Raw genomic sequence first — 21,200 nt, 5'->3', positions numbered from 1 at the left:
GTTCAAGAATTCAAAGAGGAATTTGTATTTCCACTTGTGGTTCATTTTCAGCAATTGATATTTTGTTTTGATTCATGAAATCAATCTCCTTTATGGATGAAGTGCAAGCTGAAGAATGAGCCTAATTTGATTTCTTTTTCTAGTTTGTAACCTTCTTCCTTTTTGATCTTGCTAAAGTTTTTGTTGTATCTTTTCTTTTATACTTGCAGCCTTCAAGTTTCTCAGCACTGGGGATTGCTTCATCATCATTGGAAGAATGTGCTTCAATGTTGCCCATCAAATAATAAGGCAAATATTATTTTCCATCAATTTGTGAATTTTTTGATCTACCCACCAATTGGTATACTTGGTATCTAGCTTCATTAATGTTGTCAAATCTATAAGTTTTAGAACTAGATCACTTTATTGGAGGAAGATCTTCATCTTTCTCTTCTTTATGGTATGGATAGGTACAATCTCCATCTTATAGTTGGTCAGGTATAGGGAAAAGTTCAAATGTCCTGATTAAGTCTACAAATATTTTTTAGCACAATATCCTCATCTCAACTGAATTGGCCAAGAAGTCTTCAATTACTACTTTGTGCTTGTATTCCTTCCATTCACCACACCAATTTGGTGATAGGGATCAAAGTTGGCTTTGGACTTGCAAAAATGAAAAGTTGGCTTTACAAAGCCAATTTGTTATTTGTAGTTTGCTTCATTCTCTAACTACATTGACATTCCGCATGAGGTTGCGCTTCTGTTACTTAATTCATTTTTATATATCTAGATCAGTTTGTTAGGTTTGTTTACTCATTTATTGATTCATTAGATGCATCTACTTATTGAATTTTGCAAAAAATTGCATTTTTAATTCAATCTAAGTCATTTCTAAAATTTCAATATTTTCTTGAAAAGTTATCAACTTATATGCAATATTTGCCAAGAAAACTTTTTCAACTTTTTCTTGCCTCGCCAATAAGTGGCAGAGAACGAGAGGCAATATAGCCTACAACGCAAAAGTAAATTGTGAGCCTCTTATCTGGGAGGCCTTGGGTTTGAGGCTACTCAAACTTAATATATAATAATAATAATTAATCCCAACACGATAATATTAAGAATTAATCTTGGCTTTGGCCTCTTACCGATCCAAAAATAAATAAATAAAGTGGCAGAGAATGAGATTTTGAACTATGATCAAAACACTTTTTCTAACAATCTAATCCAAATAAGGGAACTGTGAAACCAAGCAAGCCTTAAGACACATCAAATGATCATCAAACTACAATGAAAATTATATTGTCTCAATAGCACTTAGCAACAATCTCAAAATTCCACTATGTTGATGCGAGTTTTGTATCACTTACATAACATATTAGCAATTGAACATTTGATACGGAGTATCAAACATACAATTCCTCTCTTGAAAAGTTATTGCTCATGAGATATGAGAATAACTCCAATGTTCCTTACTCTTGTGGATACTCGCTCAGTTTTATTGATGTGATTTGCTGGTAATCACGTAGGCGGCCTTACGCTGTTCATTCAAGGATGACTTGGACTTTGGTGGGATGAAGGTGATGGCAACTCGGTTTGTAAAATGTGCGGGTGGCAGATAATGTTGATGGTAGTGATGATGGAGGGTGTGTCTGCCGATGATGATGTTGATGGGAAAGTGATGGTGGTGGAAGGTGAATGGACGTGTTCTAATGCTTGACCGACTCCTTCTAACTTCCCTCTCTAAGCTTCGACTACCCAACTACTCACTATTCTACTCCTACTCCTATGAATGGAAGGTTAGCAAATGGATGGGGATTGAACCTAATGAGAGCTGACCAGTGGCCTCACTTCCACAGGTGCAATGATTCAAAGGAATAATAGATTAGTTTACCACACAAGGCTTCCCAACCAGCCGCTGTGATGCTAGTGGTATAGTATTGATCCCTATCAAACATTTACCAAAGCTACCATACAACTATCCATCTACTTTAACCTCACTTAAACAACTTGAAATGAAACCAACTTTAACAACCTGAAAGGAAATCTAACTAAGTGGAAGTAGAAAACATGCAATAATACCCAATGTTCTTAATCAACATGCAAATCACAACAATGAAAAAGAGAGCAATTTTGGTATTATCTTCGCAAAAATTTCTCCAACCCTTTACAAATGAGAGCAAATGGCCTTATGTAGGGGCCAAAAATACAACAGATGGTGGAGATCAAAACAAGATCAACGATCCAGATTGGATCCTAAAAACCCTAATTAGGGTTGCCACCCCATCGGCCAATGAGAAGATGCCACCTCATCAATAGACCAATGAAAAAAGTGCAAAAAGTGGCAACCAATGAGAAGGCACCAAAATGGTGGCCAATCAGAAATAGACACTTGTCCTATTCTAGAAGAAAGGGAAATTGCCGCGAGGGCTTACATCAAATGATCTTCTAATATAACTCTTCCCTTTTCTTTCATTTTCTTAGCTAAGGCAATGAACTTAGCTAGCCCTTCATTAACTTCTTCCATAGGAGAACAAGGTGTGTGCTTCACCCTGAGTTCCGCTGACTTCACCACGCTGCTTGCTGCTGGTAGTGTCTTTTCATGATCCTTCTCATATTCTTTTGCAAATCCAATAAAAGTGTTGAGAGAGGAAAGGGTGCTTAGATGCTTCTTCCTGATGGCAACCTTTTCTAGCTCATCCAACTTCGATCCAAAATCTGTCTCGTTGACATCCTCTTTGCCCAAGGGGGATGTCCTTCCTTTAGTCTGTACTTCATCCGTATCATGTCCACCATACCGATATTGGTGTCGGTTATTCTCTTCATTTTCGAGAAGAAAGGCGTTTTGGGCATCATATCCTCTTTGTCTTTCTTAGTCTTGTCCGCTTGGGATTCTTACTTGCACTAACATCCTCCATGCTCGTCGCCCTATTACGGGATGGTAGAATGGTGGACCAGAAGGCAAGTAGAACCAAGGGAAGCAATCCTAAGACTAGAATGAAAGAAGGATGTTAGCTTAAGGACCCCTTGCAACTCTAGATGATGAAAATTCACCTTAACCAATAATCTTACAGCGAATTTTCGGAACTAAGACTTGACCCTAAGAACTTCAAATCCTTTGCAAATTAGAAATTTATCATGCAATTCACTTCCAAATAAAATTACCCAACCTAGGGCAAAAATCGCAGCTTCTTGCAAAAATCACAATTTTATCTCCCACAAAATTCAGCTCCCACAAATTTCGGCCTCCACAAAATTCGGCTCCCACAAAATTCGGCTTCCACAAATTTCAGCCCCCACAAATTTCGCCCTCCACAAAATTCACCAAGCAAGAAGAGTGCAGATCTGCTCTTGCAAAATCACCAACGCCTTGAGAAGGAGAAGTGAGAAGTGAGGAAGAAATGGGAGAGAGGCCTCCTCTTATACCCAACTTTCTAATTTTCTCCAAGTTGGCCGACTTGGACCCTGGGAGAAAGAAAAACAAATAATTAATGCAAAATTATGGCCCGCCCACAATTAAATACTTAGCTAAAATTAATTTTTCCATGATGAAAATTAACTTTTTAGATTGCCATTTGGACCAAAATTGCAAAAAAAATAATAATAATAATGCCTTAGAGGTGTTAAATATTTCCATTTAATGAAGATTTAGTAATTAGATTTTGGCTAGCCAAAAGCCATTTTTCAATATTAAATTACTAATTTCATTAAAGGCTAAAAGTTTTCAAGGCAAATTAATCCATTTAAAACCAATTTTTGCAATTTTAATTCAAATCGATTTAGCTAAACAATTTTAGCATTTTAACACAAATAAAATTATTTCTCTAGAGCCTAAAAATCGATTTTGCAATTTGACTTCACCATCACAAAAATTAATTTTCTTCACCAAAAAATAATTAAGATTTTCCAAAAGACCAAATTTAACAAAAATTTCATTTTTTGAAAATTATCCATATTTATACAATTATATCCAAATTTTCGAAAGAAAATGTCTGAGTACAAAATTCACAATTTTATCCTGCCAAGTTGGAATTTACTTTGAAATTTGTTCGGCCTAAGGATAGAATTGGTAGCTCTGGAAAATCAAGTTGAAACTGGGTGAAAATAAATCTAACCTTGCTCCCACTGGCCTGAAAGTGTCCAAGGCTCAAAATTTTCGAAAAATCAAAATTGTTGGATGATCCAAAAATTTGCTGAGGCAATCAAAAAAAAGGGGGGTCCCCAAAATTTTGGGGCGATGGTGTGAAAAACTCACAACACACTACTTACAAATGAGAAATGAGGCCTCTATATAGGTCCCCAGATATGAGTCGTTTGGATCAAAACAATAATCAATTGCCCAAATTTTGCCAAATCAGCCCTAATTAAGGTTAGGGCAAGAAAAGAGAATCTACATTAATAAAAGGAATTACATTGACCAATCAAGAGGAAGCCGCCATCTTAATGGGTAATAAATGCACACTATGCATGCGCATTCAGGAACAGGGATGAAATGAATGCCCACTATGCATTAAATACATATCTATCCACAATAGTGTACCTTTGACTTTGTCGTTTGAATGTGTGGAATCTACCCACACTGTGCATTAAAAATTATTCCTTTACTATGGATAAATTGCACATGAGCGTATTTTTGCAGCATAGGTGGATTTTTATATTTTTGGAAACATTCCTTTAGTTCTTGCGATATGCGCTTAAGCGTGTCTGAGGCCCGACAGTGGATTTGTTTCATTCAAAATAGATTTCTTCAGCTCATGTAAATTACGCTTGAGCATGTTGTAAGGCAACTAGCTGACTTTTCTTGCTTGCATAAGTAGGATGAGTGATAGAATGAGCAAATTACTGCCTTACTATTTGAATGGCAACCCCACACCAACCATCGTTGTTGGTGGATCATCAACTAGATCTATATATCGATCAACTGCCTATAATATAGGTGGTTGTTGAATCGATGTGACCATATGGAATATGAGTCAGAGAACATATTGGTGTTGGCAGTGGATTTTTATTGCTTTGTAAAATTGTGTGACTATACTCTTTTTGTGCTCAGCTGCATTTTACAAGGTGTCGCGGACTTTTTTTTGTTTTAGAAGTTCTCTATTAATTAGGCTTACTCACGCCCAAGTGCAATTTTACTACCATTATGGATTCCTTTCTTCCTCCAAACTTCATTCTCTAGATAAACTTTGTGATTTGCATTGGGTGGTCTTTTCCATTTGCAACATTCCTTGATGGACAATCTTCAATTTGTGCTCCATGACATGTTTACAAACACATCTGGAGTGCATACTATGGCTTTAGTGGATATTTTGTAACACAAAGCCTCCCTGACTATGTCGGCTACGAGCCTTCAATAGCATGTGAATCTTAATCAATGATTCTTTTAATCCTTTTGCATTCTTGTAAACGTCTGACTTTTGCATCCATACATATATGTGCCTCAATGACAGATCTTTATCAATGGAGCTATTTCTCATGCATGCAGAGAAGTGTTGTTTTCTCTATTTTGGAGCTATATGTGCCTCAATGACAGATCTTTATCAATGGAGCTATTTCTCTATTTTGGCATTTCCTTACCCGACCATTGGAGATAGACTTAGCCTCCATGTAACAAATGGTTTTTCATATCGAAAACAAAGACAATTTAAATAAAGATTTTCCAACATTCATTGATAGATAACTGAAATCCTTTTCATATGACATTAACTATTTTAACAATTAACTGAAATAACCATAACCATATCAATGATCATCTGAAAATAACTAGTTTAACGATTAACTAAAGATAACTGTAACCATGATCATCTGACATAACTAGATTAACGATTAACTGAACATAACTGTATTTATGATCAACTGAAATAACTATATTAATGACCAACTAAAAACAACTGTATTCATGATCAACGGAAATATCTAAATTATCGATTAACTATCCTTTCTACATACAAGTAAGTAAATGCTTATCAAGAAAAGAAGCAAAGAAACATACAAGTATCATCCAGAGGATCTTTTACTGGTTGTGCAAGCCTCGGCTTTGGTGAGAGGAGAAGCATTGATATAGGCTTACCCTCCCAACCTTGGACCATACTTATCCCCACACAATCTATTGAATTAGAAAGGCCCTCCCTACCTCAGGATAGGGCTTCGGATGTTCTTAGTCCAGCCACTTGAGCATCTTGGTGTTTAGAATGTCCGGACAATTATGAAACGGACATGTTTGCATAACTAGCACCACTGACATCAAGTGATCATTAGATGGAAAACATGCCTTTAAACTGCCTTGGCCAAGAATTTTTGATAGGTCCAACAACCCAATCACCACCGCTCAACTTGACAACAGGAAACATTTATAGGGACGAGCATGAGCTATTAAGTACATTTAATTAATTTATTATTCGTATCTGATTTCTCTTCTACTTTCTTGCAAATTCATTCCACCTCTTCACCTTACGTGGTTATACAACTAGTGAGTCCCAAGTGTTTGGAATTTCTGAGCAATCTGCTCTATGCATAAATTCTAGAAGGATTCACTGCTTAGTATACTTATCACAAACTATGACCTAAAAGATTATGTTCTTGAGACTTATTGAAAATATTATTGGATTTTGATTTCCATACAGTATATTTCATTTCAGGTTTTATTGCATTTGGAAAACTCTCCCATAAGAGGTTCTATCCGACATTATCTATGATGATCCCAGTTGTTATGAAAGTTAAAAAGGAATTGATAACAAATGACATGGAGTATTCAACAAAACTCATATCATAACCTGAATATAATTTGGAAAGAAAAGAAGTTTTGTGAGCCTAACTGGCTGCTATGGAAATCAATTTTAAAAAATATTGGAATAACATTACATGGCCTGATCTATATTCGAATCTGTCTGAAGCCTTGCAACCGATTGGTAATCTACTCTTCTGCTATTGATTGGAGACGTAACTTCAGTATATGAAATACTTAATTCCTCAATGAGGAAAGAACATATACGGCAGAGTATGGCGCTGTTATGAAATGGAAAGAGGTTTCATTGGTATTGCAGATATTTGATAATATGAAGCATAGTATCGATGGTAATTTGAAGCCACCAAAAGCAAGGAAGAATGTAATATATAAAAGGAAAGAAAGGGAATGTGCTCTCTTGCGATTTGTCTCATCCGACTCAAGATATAAAAAGGACTAAGGAGACTCTTTGGCTTCTGTAATATAAGAATATTTGTCAATTTATTACGCCAAGTGTTTAATCGATTATAAACAAGGAAAGAATAAAAAATGGAAAAAGAGTTGGAGGTTATAATTTGAATATTATTATAATTGGAATATTATTATAATTTATATTTATATATATACATGTAAATGTATTAGTGAGGTGGCATCGTTATATTATAAGAAAATAATTTAGTGCCACTTCATTTTTATATCTATATGTACGTACGTACGTCCGTATATATATATATAATATGGTGAAAGATCATTTTAAATCCTTTGAGGTACGTTTTATATTTTAACTCAATTATTTTATGTTTCTCAAATTATTTATTTCAATAGCTCATGCAGGTCCCACAGATGTATCCTGTGTTCAAGTCGTTAAGTCCTTATCAAAGAAGTTTAAGGTCATACCTATCAATCCTGTTGACTGGACTAAGCAAATATCCCATTTTGATGATCCCGTTTAGCAATGCTTCCCCCCTTCATCTTCTCTTGTAATCACCCATGAAAACACTTCCACCATAATAACAATTCTATAATAATTTTCATATATAAACATTTAAAAGACTTTAAATTATTAACCAGAATTCCAAAAATCAAGCAACTGCTAAACATCATATAACAGTTAATGGTTAATGGCCATCTTCGTTAATAGTTAATACAACGGATATAAATAACTACCTACTTCACATGATCATGAAAGAAAAACCCGTTAAATCCAATAGTTATGAGCAAGTTTAAAATTAGGTTAAAAATTTGGGATGTAACACTCCATGGTTTGCATTTTTATTTTCTTGAGTATGTGTTGTGCTTTGAACAAAGTTTTGGATCCTTCACTATTTTCTTGGTGCTTACATGCTCTAACCACGGATTTTTTGGTGTTTGCAAGGGGCATTCTTGTATTGAAACCACCTTTTGGCATCAGAGAATCACAACTACTCTAGTCAAGCTCTTCGGCTTTGTTAATTTGGCGTTCACTGTATTCGTCATGTATTGCAATGGATATCAAAGGAAGAGGACTTCAGCTTGAATAAGTCCATCGGGATTCAAGCGTGTTTTGTTTCTATAGTGTGTCTTCCCCTTCGTTGAGGTTTGTGATGCTCATCTTGTTGATTGTGAGTGACTTGAAATTAATGAGTATTCTTCTTTGGGAGCAGTTGCATAATGGTATCATCATTTTGAACACTTTTTTCTCCCCTTCTTGGACATGTCAATGAACGGAACTTTGAGTGTGGTTGTGCATGAGTAATGGAATTTGGTATTTTTGCATTTGCACGGGAGACATATGAGGCATTTTCCAACTCTTTTTATTCCCTTAGACAAACTTGACTTCCTTTGCAATTTTCTCTCTCAAATGAGATTTTATGCCTCTGCAATTTTTTAATGAAAAAGTTTGGGATTTCACAGAGGCACAAGGCGAATTTCAAACCCACGAACATACTCCACCATTTTAAAATATTTGATTAGTTTTGGTGTAACAACAAACCCATCAATTAGGCATAGACATAGGTTTTGCCAATGGAACATATCCAAAACATGATAGCCTAGTGATCATGGGTGCAGCCATTTATCACATCCTTCATACATCACTTTGAGGACTGTGAGTCCACCACACTTAGTGATTTTATGTTCTTCGGACTCTTTTTTATTTTAAATGCATTTAAGCTTGAACATGAGAATATGGGCATATGTAAGTGAACTTGTCATCACTTAATCATTTTCACCTTTCCCTACTTATTGGCAATCTTAAATCCTTTAAATTTAGCAAAATTTGATGTTTTCTTTCTTCTCTTGATTTACTTTTTTTTCTTGATGTTCTATGTTCTATTTTAATTAATAGTCAACCACCTTGATAGATTTCTTCAAACTAAGAGAAATTTTGCTTTCCTCTTTTCAAGTGGCCTTCAAGGATGCTCCCTAGACTCTAAGTAATCCTTCACATCTTCTTTGGCCAGCGCTTCATAATCATAAAACATACCTATCCAAGAAAAACACACGGTTTCCCATTAGGACCTTCAACTTAGTATTTCATTTGATGTCATAGTTCTCAATCAGGACACTTTCAAAATTGAAACCCTAAAAGACAGGGAGAATAACTTTATGTCCTCTCTCTAGAAAGAGATTTAGCCAAAATGAACCATTTCCCAATTAGAACCACTAAAAACTTGGGAGATTGAAACTAGAGCCAAAAAGACAATGCAAACCAAAAGGGGAAAGTGAGTGCAAAGACTGGGGTCCCATCTTCGATGGGCGATGTGTGATTAGGTCACAACAAGATGTCATCCAAAAAAAGGGGGACGATTAGCAGCCCCAAGGACCTGGTAGACATCCCTCAACCATACCAGAAATGGTCATCCATCCCCAATGCTTTGCACACTGAAAAGTTACAAAAAAATTGCAGTTCATTTTAGCTTATAAGGGGTTGGTTTGTGGACCCCACCTTCTTACATGCACTAAAAAGCCAAAACCATGGCTCATACTTGCATCTTCTCCATTCTTGTTACATGCATAAAAATCTCAATTTTTTTACTTCTATTCTTTCATTGGTAGCAGCAGCAGCAAGGGTTTGAAGTTTTGTGTTGAAGGAGCAGCACCTTTTGGAGTGATTTTATCATCTTAGGATGCAAGAGCTTGGAAGGGGTGAGTTTAATCATCATTCGATGCTTACATTTTTCATTCTTTTTTCCCAAAGTTCAAGCTTGAAGTAGTCCGATTTTGTTTTTTTTGCATTGTTTCAGTTCAACTTCTTTCTTCAATTGGAAAAAATAAAAAAACCAAAATGAGCAGCAATGAGTAGTAATAGTGAGAAAGAATATGAGGGTGCTTAAACTCATAAAATTGAGCTTGAAGTTAGTAGTGTGCAACAAAAACCTCAACCTCATATGTTGCCCTTCAAAAATCATGAGCAAATATGCAAAGGGCCATTTCAACAAAAAAAAGCCTCTTCTCCAATATATCACAGCTAGGGGTCAAAATAAAAAATGCAAGAGGGACTAAGGTATGGGATTGTCATGTTTGTCAAGATGATTTTAAGGGAAACCATACAAGGGCTAAGTCTCACTTTTTAGGTATTGCATGTCATGGGGTTATAGCTTGTCCAAACTTAACTGAAGACCAGAGAATAGAGTGTCATAGATTGCACAATGAGGCTGAAATTGGAAAACAAGGTTTGACAAGTCCAACGCCTACTTTATCAAGTGCACAATCATCTAGGCCATTCTCAGCCACTATTGGCACTAGTTCTAATGGCAAAAGAGGAAAGAGGAAAGTTGTTGACAAGGGAAAAAACAATGAAAATATGCTTAATGCACAACAATTGGAAGCAAAGTCATCCTTTGCTAAATTCTTTTTTTCTAAAGTTGTCTCATTTCATGTGGCCCGTTCCTCTTATTTCAAACGAATGATGAAATACGTAGCCACTATGGGTTCCTCCTTCGTACCAATTGGTGATCATAAGCTACAAAATACCCTCCTAGACAATGGGTATTCCACGATTAATGTGTTGTTTGAGGATATGAGACGGACTTGGGTTAGGACTGGCTACTCTATTGTGATGGATGGGTGGACTGATGTTAGACATTGTCCACTCATCAATATCATTGTCACATCCCCTACTGGTTCATATTTTCTGAAAGCCATGGATTGTTCAAGGAAGCACGAGGATGCAAAGTTACAATTCACCATTTTGAGAGATGTCATAGACGAGATTGGGTCTACTAATGTTGTACAATTGATCACAGATTCAGCACATGTGTGCAAATCAGCTGGTTTGATGGTGAAGGGTGCTTACAAGCACGTCATTAAGACCCCTTGTTGTGTTCATGCATTGAACAATGCATTAAAAGACATTGGTAAGAGAGATTGGGTGAAGCAAGCAATTTCAGAAGCTAGAGAGGTTCAAAGTTCATTTTCAACCAACACACCTTACTTGCTCTTTTTAGGTTCTTCTCAAAGAAGGAATTTCTTAAAACAGCTGAGGCAAGGTATGCCAATTTGAACTACTTCATTTTCTAACTTCTAAATTTATTTAAATTATTGTTACATGTGTTCTGATTTTCTAATTATTCAAAATTGTATGTTTTTTCATCAACATTTCGGATCACACTCCACGATCCATCATCGGGAATAAAGAGCAAGAGGTTAAAGTTTGTAGCTGTGATAGAGATCTTTATCTCTCGAAATCTGGACATTATTACCATTATTGTTATCTTCAGCTGAAAGGGTCACTTAAGTTTAATTTTGTAATATTAAATGTAAATGACATGTGTCATTCACATGCATTGAGGCATGAATATCCGAAGAATTATAATTAACTATAGGAGTTATGGGAATCTCAAGAGATGTTAGGTTACAATGTGAAGAGTCTCTCCTATTGTTATATATTTGCATCAAGCAAAGGATTTTGTACACTTGAACATTTCATTATCAATAAAAATATATTTGTGTTGTGTGGCTGGGTTTTTCCCTTCATTCTCGAAGGGTTTTCCCAGAATAATTCTGATGTTATTTGTTTCAGTTTTCTCTCTTTCTTATTGCTGGTTATCTTCATGGATTTTTGGGCTCTAGTTTTAACACAAGAAAGGTGTGATAGCGAAAAAACGTACACAAAATCAAAAACTAGAAATTCTATATACATTATTCAAAATTATCCATATTATAGGTAATGCCACAACACGTCTTGATGAAGAGGATGTTTGAGATGTATGGGGCTCTACAATGGATGGTGGTGAATCCAGAGTGTACTCGATGGTCTATTTCTAGCTCTGTGAAGGAAAATCAGTCAAGCTAAAGATCCTTAATTTAAGTTGGTGGAACATAATGAGGTAAAAATTAAGTGTTAAGTCTTTAGATTGGTGATTTTTATACTATATTAAATTTTCTAATTCTAATTATATAATACTTATTAATTGTTTATTTGCATTCTGCAGATATATTTGAGCTGTCATCTCTCCCATTGCAGATGTCATTAGATATGTCAATACAAAGTCTCCTAGTCTTGGGGAAATATATGAGACAATTGATAGTATGTTGGGAAGATTAAAAAAATAGTTGCAACTAAGGATCCTACTTTTGGGTTATATGAGGACCATATTAGACTCATTGTGATGCACAGGTGGAACATAATGAATACCCTGCTTCATATGGCAGCCTACGCTCTAAATGACAAATGGTATGCAGAATTGGATGGAAGGGTGCCTCTATGGGATGATCAAATGATGTTAGATGACTTCTCACAAGCCATTGATAAGATGTTTTCAGAGCAGGAGGCTTAGATACTTCACACACAGTTCCTTGACTTCAAAAACCTTTGTGGCCCAAATTTGAGTAAACCACAGGCGAGGTTGGACAAAGTCATATTGGCACAAAAGGATCCTATTGGGTGCTAGACATGGCATGGGAGAGATCCACTACAGTTGAAGGTGCTTGCCACTTGCCTCCTTGGACAGGTTGCTAGTTCCTCTGCTACAGAGAGGAATTTCTCTGCATATGGCTTTATCCACTCACTCAAGAGAAATAGACATACCTCTAGATGAGCGGATAAGCTAGTGGTGGTGCATTGTGCTCTTGTAGTTCAGGATTGTCAGACTCCAAAGTATAGGTAGACTCCAATATTATGGTGAGATGTTAATCCTAAAGATGTGGCCTAGATTGATGAGGAGGCGACACCACCAGGGTTGGTTGGGGTTCCATTATATGAGGATGTCCTTCTTCCACTGGACCATGATGATGACGGCAATGATTCAGATGACTCTGATTCTGATGCAGAGTCCGCCTAATCAGAAAAGGAGCAGCAGTGGACTTTGTTTTTGTCTATTTTGAAATTTATATTGAACATGACACTATATGGCAGCACTTAGCCTTACGGCGTTTTGGTTTTGTATGTTAAACTTATTTACATAATTTTTATTATCACAAGCATGTATGATATTGGCAATGAATTCCAATTTTAGACTTTTGAATTCATATCATGTTTTGAAACAATGAAATGTTGTAAACTTGTATGTTAAGGTTCTGTGATGTTCAAATGGCATGCTTTATCCATATTTTCATATGAATGTCATGTATTTTTGCAAGATTCCCCATATTTTAAAATTTCCACATAATTTATACAGTTGTCCCCTTCTCCATCCCCTTGTTCACAAACTTGGAAAAACAAATTGCTGTCCTGGAAACTCGTTCCCTACTGTCCCCATCACAGAAACTTGGGGTAGCACTTGATATCTAACTAGAATCCTTACAGTTGCAGCCACTGATATGTATGCCAATAGATGGTGTGATGCCTCAATCACTTGATATAGATACTTTTATGATTGATTTGCACAATGACATTCTCAGGTATGATTTGATTATTACACAGTAGTCTGATAATATAATTTAATATGAAGTATTTACAGAATAACTGATTGTTTCAGATATGACAAATGAAGTATGCAGTACAAATGAACATAGTATTTTATTGTATTTGATATAACAATAGTAGTATGCAATTATGATGGTTGTGTGTACAGGGCAATCCATGCAATCTCTCAAGTTAATAAATTTGTAATCTCTGTGATCTCTTAGGCTGGAGGAACTAGAGACTCCATTAATTACAATGTTGAAGATGTTGTGTTTGATATATCCTTTAACAACATGCAGTGGCCAATAAGGTTATTGCCACCAATGTTATAATTGTTGTTTCTGAATATTACCATTCACCAGAGCAATGAAGATATGTAATGTTGTTTCTGATATTACAATACAAGCCTGCAAGTGGTGCCAGGTTTGATTGGACAATTGAAACTTGTAACCTGAGAATAGCCTAGATGGTTGATGCTCAATATGAGAAAATCCAATAAGGAACATATAAAATAACATGTCTTCAATGATGCCCTGCAAGAATAAGCCATTTCTCATGACATACTTGCGCTTCATTAATGGAAAGACACAATGAATGGACGTGTCTCAAACTGATTCATAATTGGTTTAGTTAATCACCTTAACCACTTGTTATACTTGAATTGCACTTGTAACCAATCGACTTCATTTTTACCTTAGCCAATTAATATGGCAATTGGTTGTCATATTTTTCTTAGCTGATTAAGATAATAATCAGTTCTCATATTTATCTTAGCTGGTTAAGATAATAATATGTTCGCATAGCAAGATGTAAGTGCACTTATGAAATATGGAGTAATGCAAAGAATGCATAGTAAATGCACTTATGGAAAAATTGAGAATTGAGTGTAATACTAATTATGAAATGGAAAAGATGAGTATGGAATATGATGGTATGTAATTGTGAATTATGCTGAAGTGATGGACATGTGATACAGTGCATTGTAGTGTATGTCAGTATTACTTGGCGTATTCGATGAGTCTGAGATGGTTGACTTAATTGCTGGAATGGGTTTACTACAAAGTCAATAAGTTAACAATGTCTTCTACACACTGCAGAATCTAGCTTTCACATACTGTTATCACCACCATTTTTTCAAACCTGGATGCATTGGAATTAGGACCCTTAGAAACAATTTGGGTTCCTTGTCTTCCTCCTACATTATGTGCAGGGTGATGCAAGAGTAGGCCTCTTCCACATCAATAATTTAGTCAACCAAAATCTGGACTCAATTACCCAATAGAGAAGGTTGGATGGTCTTGCATGCAAGTTCACATTCCATCTCATGATCTGTGGTAATGTGAATCCAACATGTCACTGCGAGTGAAACCTTTTTCTGTTTTCCAATTAGGGTCCATTTAAGTGGTCATTTACTTTACACATTTTCAGCCTATTGATTTCATTTGGAAAAGTAATTACTTAAACAGTATAAACTTTCTTATTGATTATCTCATGAAAAACTGCAAGTATTATTTCTGATATTAAATTATGTGGAATGCGTGTGTGGGGTGTTCATAAGAGGGCTAGTTATGTATGTGCTGAGTTAGAATAGATTTTGAGGTTGAATTAGAATTTGGAGGTGGTTAATCAACCACTTGATCAAAGGAAAGGTAAAAAATTTGATTGTCAATAATTGTTTTGCTCGTGTCTGTCCTAGATGAGGACTGCAAGTTCATGTACAATGCCTTTCTTTGAGACCACAGTTATTGTAAATGGTATGTGAAAGAAACGAATGAGAATTCAACTTCTCAATAATGGATGCTATGTGTCTTCCTTTGGAAAACCTGCTTTGTTTATCATATATGAAGATGGGTGATTTCAAGTAGGTCAATTCCCCTATTATGCAGTTTATTTGTATCTAGATTGGCACTGTGCTCTTCAGATTCGAATTGTGGATTTTACATCACCTGTATGGAGTTGGAGATGCAAGGAACTTTGGAAACCTTGAAGATTTCCCTGACTTTCATTTCATGTGCATCCATTTTACATCTTTCGTTTCTTGGATTCTCAAACGGTCCTCTGTGTTAAGTCTATAACGTGTTTTCTTCCCTTTACTTTTATCTCTTTTCAGTTTGCACTTTGTAATCTTTTTGTAATTTCTGCCCAAAAATGCATCACATCTTGTAAGCCTCATCATTCAAAGGAGTTGCTCCCTTTTATAAACGGGAAAATCACCTTCCCCGTGGCGATCTTGCCTATCTATAGGACTTCATATTGCTGCGGATTAAGAATGAGCCAACAAAGTCAACTAAAGGTTCCAATGACAGAAAACTGCGGTAATTGGTGCCATCCAATAAAGTCCCAGATATTAGATTTTTTTTGAATGCCAGGAAATCTCATTTCAGGTTGATTAAACGAAATCTTTTTCGGTTTAGCATATAGTTAAAAGGAAATGAATATATCGCAGACATTGTTTTCCTTCTTTGGAGAGAATTCATATGCCAAAAAATATGTTGCCTGGGTCAATCTTTAGACATAATATAATAAATATACATGCATAATTTACGCATGACATTTCAGGTCATTCATATGGGCAAACTAATTCACAGAGCTAAAAAAGAAGTTTTTAACCTAGTAGACTGTAATTCTAACCGTCAGGTCAAGATTGGTATAAAGCCCTTGCCAAGGAATTCAACATACCTTGAAATTTCGAATGAGCGAGAGCCGTCCAGACAATCATTTGAATATCAAGATGCGATATCCGTGCAGACAGCAAAAAGTATAATCAGCTGTGTATATCGTTGGGAACATTCGGACTCAGCAATGTTCCGGAGCTGCTTGGATCTTGTCTGAAGCAATTATTTTTGTTCATAAGTGCAAGCTACTGTAGCCCTCCGATTTTCAAACCAACCAACGATACACGGATTTTTACGAATATTTTACTCTTTCGAATTTATGTAATAGTTAGATTCGTTATTATTGTACTTGCCTAGGCAAATATTAGTTTTCACAATGAGTGAATTAGTACTTTTCAATCTACCTATGATACATAACTAGTTATTTACATATTATATATTTATATACTAGCACTTGATCAGAAAGAGGTGCAAGAGGTACAAGAGGTACGTCGATAGTTTTTTTTTAAAGACAAATTCAAAAGACCTAAATTTAAAACAAATATTTCTAGTTGATAGTGTAGATTATATATATAGAATAGAGGGATATACATTTGACATTTCTCTTTGGAGGTAAAAAAAAAAGTAGAACTACATTATTTGATTAATGCAAGACATCGAGTTCAGGAGTTGATTTGAATTGCACATTTCATTATTTTTATTGAAATTGTAAATAGAAACGTAACAATACACATAAATCTCATCAAGGAGGCACATCGAATACATAAATGTGTACCAAAGAATAAGATGAGAAGATAGAACAAGTCACAAAAGATAAATCATAATGATGTAAGTACAAGGATCATCCAACGCTAGAATAGATAGTCTTGAAACATATCTCAATGGTAAAGTTCACATTATTTTTTGACTAATGGAACCCAAAAATGTCCACTCCCTCAGTGTTGAGGATATAAAAATAGACTTCATACTTGATTTGAATTGCACATTTTTTGAATTTTTTTGAAATTGTAAGTAGAAACATAATAGGAGTCTTATTTGTGGCAAGGCAGCAAAGACCTATATGTAAGGAAAAAAATAGGATTAATTCTTTATAAGAAGTAGAAATGAGGCAATTGTAGGAAATGTAGTAGGCGTGAAATTCTAGAAGCAATCAAAAGATACCTGAAATACCTAAAAGTTTCTTGAGCATATTTTTGTGTATGAACACCTTCTTTGAATCCAACAAGTGTCAACCTATAGAAAAGAGTAGTGAATTACTTAGGAAGCCACACAAACACACAAGTAAATGGAAAAAATGGATATTTGTAGAATGAGAGACATTACCATTTTCTGTAGAAGTAGCTTTGATGCCATGGTTTTGATGCGAGATTGAGTGCAAACGTGCTTCTTCTTTCTTTCTAAGAATATTGTACGTATTTTTTTTCATCTTACAAAAGCGCTCAAGAGAAAAGGAGGGCTCTATATGAAGCCTTTGGATGGATTTGACTCTAAAGATTGTCGTGAAGGTGAGGCCTTGTCTTTCGGTTTTACCTATATCAATGGTAACCATGCCTAAGGTTAAACCCTGTGATTTGTGTATAGTGATAGCCCAAGCTGTGGCAAGAGGTATTTGTGTACGATTGCCTCGGGAAATGGGTTCTATCATAATGATTTTTGGGTTTCTAGGATCACAAGGTGGACTAGTATAACTACTAAACTCTACCGTGACATATGAAGGAAACAAATGAGGTCTACATCCTATTGGATACACTATATCTTTAGCCTCTCCAAGAGACCCATTAACAAGACCACTAGCGACCTAGAGGTTCGTTATAAGCATGACACGTTGAAGTTTACATAATAAAACTTCTTTGGGTAATTGGTCATCATCAATCATTTCTTCAAGCCTACGATGTGTATTTGTTGCAGTGCATAATGCAATAGGGACATTGAGCTTTTTTAGCATTTTTTTGTTGTGAAGTGAAACTCATTCATTGGTAGCAAACAAATGTGTTTCACAGTCAAACTCAATCTATTCATTTGGAGTGAGGTTCCTGTTTGTGCGAGTCGTTAACAAATCTCAATCATGTAGCATTGGTTCAGCATTGCGAATATTGTGTAGTACTCTACGAAATTATATTTGACACGGATCATCACCTTCCTGTCTAAATATTGTTTCTAATGTTACCACTGTGTTAAAGCTACACCACAATTGTTTTGCATTTGTGTGAGATGCATAGAGTGGTTTATCCATAACTGGTGGAAGTTGGGCTAGGTCACCTACAAGAATCAGCGACATGTCACCAAAGAAAATGTGTTGTTTTTGGGGTATAGCTTCACATAGCCTGGAATCAATTTTAAGAAGTAGTTTGGGACCTATGAAACTCATTTCATCTATTAAAATGTATTGAATATTTTTCATGTCTTCTTGTTATTTTGTTAATGCTTAACCCTGAAGTGATCTCATTTCTCGAATTGGGATTTTGAGGGCTGCTTGTATGGTTAATGCATGAATATTGAAAGTTGCAATGTCTGTGGGTGCAAGACCAAGGAGTGGATTTATTGTATTTGGCATTGAGTTGTGTAGTGCATTTCTTATGCAGCTGATAAGGTATGATTTACCAGTTCCAGCAGTTCCTTGTATGACCATGTATAAAGGTTCCATGGAGAAATTAGATGCAGAGTGGTTTCTAATGATAGAAAGTGTAATTTGTTGATGTTGTGATAAAGTGTAACTATTGGCATAGACATAGGTAGAAGGGCCAATAACTGAGCCAACATTTTTTTGTCTATGTATAAATTGAATGGCATGGTCATGCAAATTCAAAGGAACGTTATGGTCTTTCCATGGATGGTTGTTGTCAAAGACACGTTTTCCCAACATGTCAAGATCATCTAGGCTAGAACTATTGGCAAGGCCTAGTTGGGACAAAAATTCCCACTCATACAGTTGCAATGAATCTTGTATATCCATGTCACCATCTAAATCATTCTCCTCTTCCAAGATCTCGTCATCTTGATTAGTGCGGTCTACATGCCAAACATTATATTTTTCTATTTTTAATTGCTTCCAATGTCTAATAATGTCATCTTTGTCCACACCTATATCTACGCGGATATCACGAAAGTGTTTGTACAAGAGCAATTCAGTCAAACAAAATTTTTCAAAATGCTCAGAGTCTTCATTGGGAATTGCAAAATATTTTGGATACACTTGTACTATTGCTATTTCCTTTCTTATTCTCCATTTATCTTGTTTGTGAGATGCAGCATATGTGTATGATCTTGCTGATTCAATTAGTGTAAGTTTTTGAAGCTCAATTGGACGTTCCATGTATGCTTGTATATAGCTAGATTCTATTTTGCTACCAGCACTTGTTTGTTTAAGGTGGTGCAAAACTTTTTGCCCCACATTCAAAGACATAAACTGATGATTGCAATTCACAAGGGGCAATTTTTGAAGCATGTGACATGTTTCTTGTGCACTAATATCTCTCTCAACAAAAATTTCAGCCATAAATTTTTGGTATGCTTTGACGACATTGTCATCTACATTTGAATCTGAGCAAATTCTAGCCAACATTTGAACACAATTTTCACTTTTTCTTTCAGATTTGGATGCATACCTAGCAATGTATTTGAGAACTAATGCTCGAGATGTAATAGGTTGGCAATCATTATTTGCTCTCCATATTGATAGCATATGTGGGTTATGAATGTTCAACCTATCATCATTTCTAGTTGGTTCAAAGCATTTGTGCCCTATTTCATTATTGTATAATGATGCTTGTTCACATTCTTTCCAAGGTGCTTTATATCTACATTTCATTTCTTTACCTTTCACACATAGGCATGTCCTCTTAGTACACCGAGTGTGCCTTTGAACACAATTAACCAACTCTTCATAATCAACTAAAGGAATAGTAGAAGTTATTTCAGTTGTATTTAAAAGACATGGATCTTCTGTTGGAGCCCTATGTTGAAAGTTGTTTATGTCTACTTTTGAACAAGGGTTCATAGCTAAAACATATTTCTCAAAGAATTGTTTGGCCTTTTCTACTACTTCAGGGTTTTCCCAATCAAGTGTGTCCATATTTGGAGCATTTTTAATCCAAATGACACCATGTATGTGCGCAGATCCTCTTCCTTGCCATTCAAAGTGATACCAATAATTAGTTGTCTCCATGAGTTTCTCAATGATCTCTTCATGAAAATTTTTGAAGTGTTGGTGTAGATATAGTGATGTTGTATGTGGGTTATTAATCACATTATCAACACGTTGTTTGTTGGTAAGCAATGAAGATGGTACATTTGGGGAAAGAGCACTATGCAAATCAGGCCATTTAGTGTCTGTTGCACTCAATGTAAAGAAGAATGTTGGAGATCCTATTTGGGTTATCAAACTTGTCAACTCCATACGACGTGTATTCCAGAATGCTCTTGTCCCTCATAAAGTAGACCCAAAGTGCATCAGTTCTTCTGCGAGTTGATTGTCAGGGAGGTTAGTTAGGTGGGAGCAAAGGTCTTCTATAGTGGATGGTGTATTGTCTTCCACTTTTCATTTAATAAATACATATGCAGTAGACTAGCTACGATGATGCATCATAAGATTCAAGAGGAAGTATCTAAAGTGTGGATGTTGGCCAAACCTATTATCATAGTAATGAATAAGATGCACAACATATTCATGGATTTTGACTTCTCTAGTGCGAGGTTGCATTAGTGGTGCAATACCATTTGGGAAAAGTGTGGGGAAGGCCATGTCAAACAAGCCCTCAGTAGTATACTCATTAATGGGGGTTAAACCTATCGGTGGCCAAACCGCAATGGCATCTATCTCTTGTTCCATTTGTAAAGAATCTTTTATGATCTGTAGTTGACGACATTTGTTTGGTAGGCTCATAATAAATGATGTTGAATATTGGGAGGCATCTTCCATGTCACATTTATTTTTTCAACTGAAGTAGTTGTCGAAGGCAGAGGTTCGATGCAATCATCAATTGTATGTAGTATTTGAGAAATATTGGTAGTGCAAGTAGGAAGCATTGATAATACCAAACTATCTATTTCTACATCTTTG

General features: G+C 35.7%; 1 protein-coding gene across 2 annotated transcripts in view; it reads right to left on the bottom strand.

Annotated features, from left to right (window-relative positions):
• The window catches only part of LOC149562385 (uncharacterized), an 86,162-nt gene extending 69,697 nt beyond the window's left edge, over nucleotides 1–16,465 (bottom strand). Inside the window, exon 1 of one of the 2 annotated variants that reach the window (XM_089825906.1) lies at nucleotides 16,206–16,465. The gene's annotated coding sequence lies outside the window, so the exon portion shown is untranslated. The remainder of the gene's footprint in view (nucleotides 1–16,205) is intronic. The other variant, XM_089825905.1, reaches the window with a different exon arrangement.
• Between the last annotated feature and the right edge of the window lie 4,735 nt (nucleotides 16,466–21,200).

This window comes from Cupressus sempervirens, chromosome 4, assembly GCF_028749045.1.
Source record: "Cupressus sempervirens isolate cs-2001-9-10 chromosome 4, ASM2874904v1, whole genome shotgun sequence".
NCBI lineage: Eukaryota > Viridiplantae > Streptophyta > Pinopsida > Cupressales > Cupressaceae > Cupressus > Cupressus sempervirens.
The sequence above is the reverse complement of the archived record's forward strand: the minus strand, read 5'-3'. Positions and strand labels throughout refer to the sequence as shown.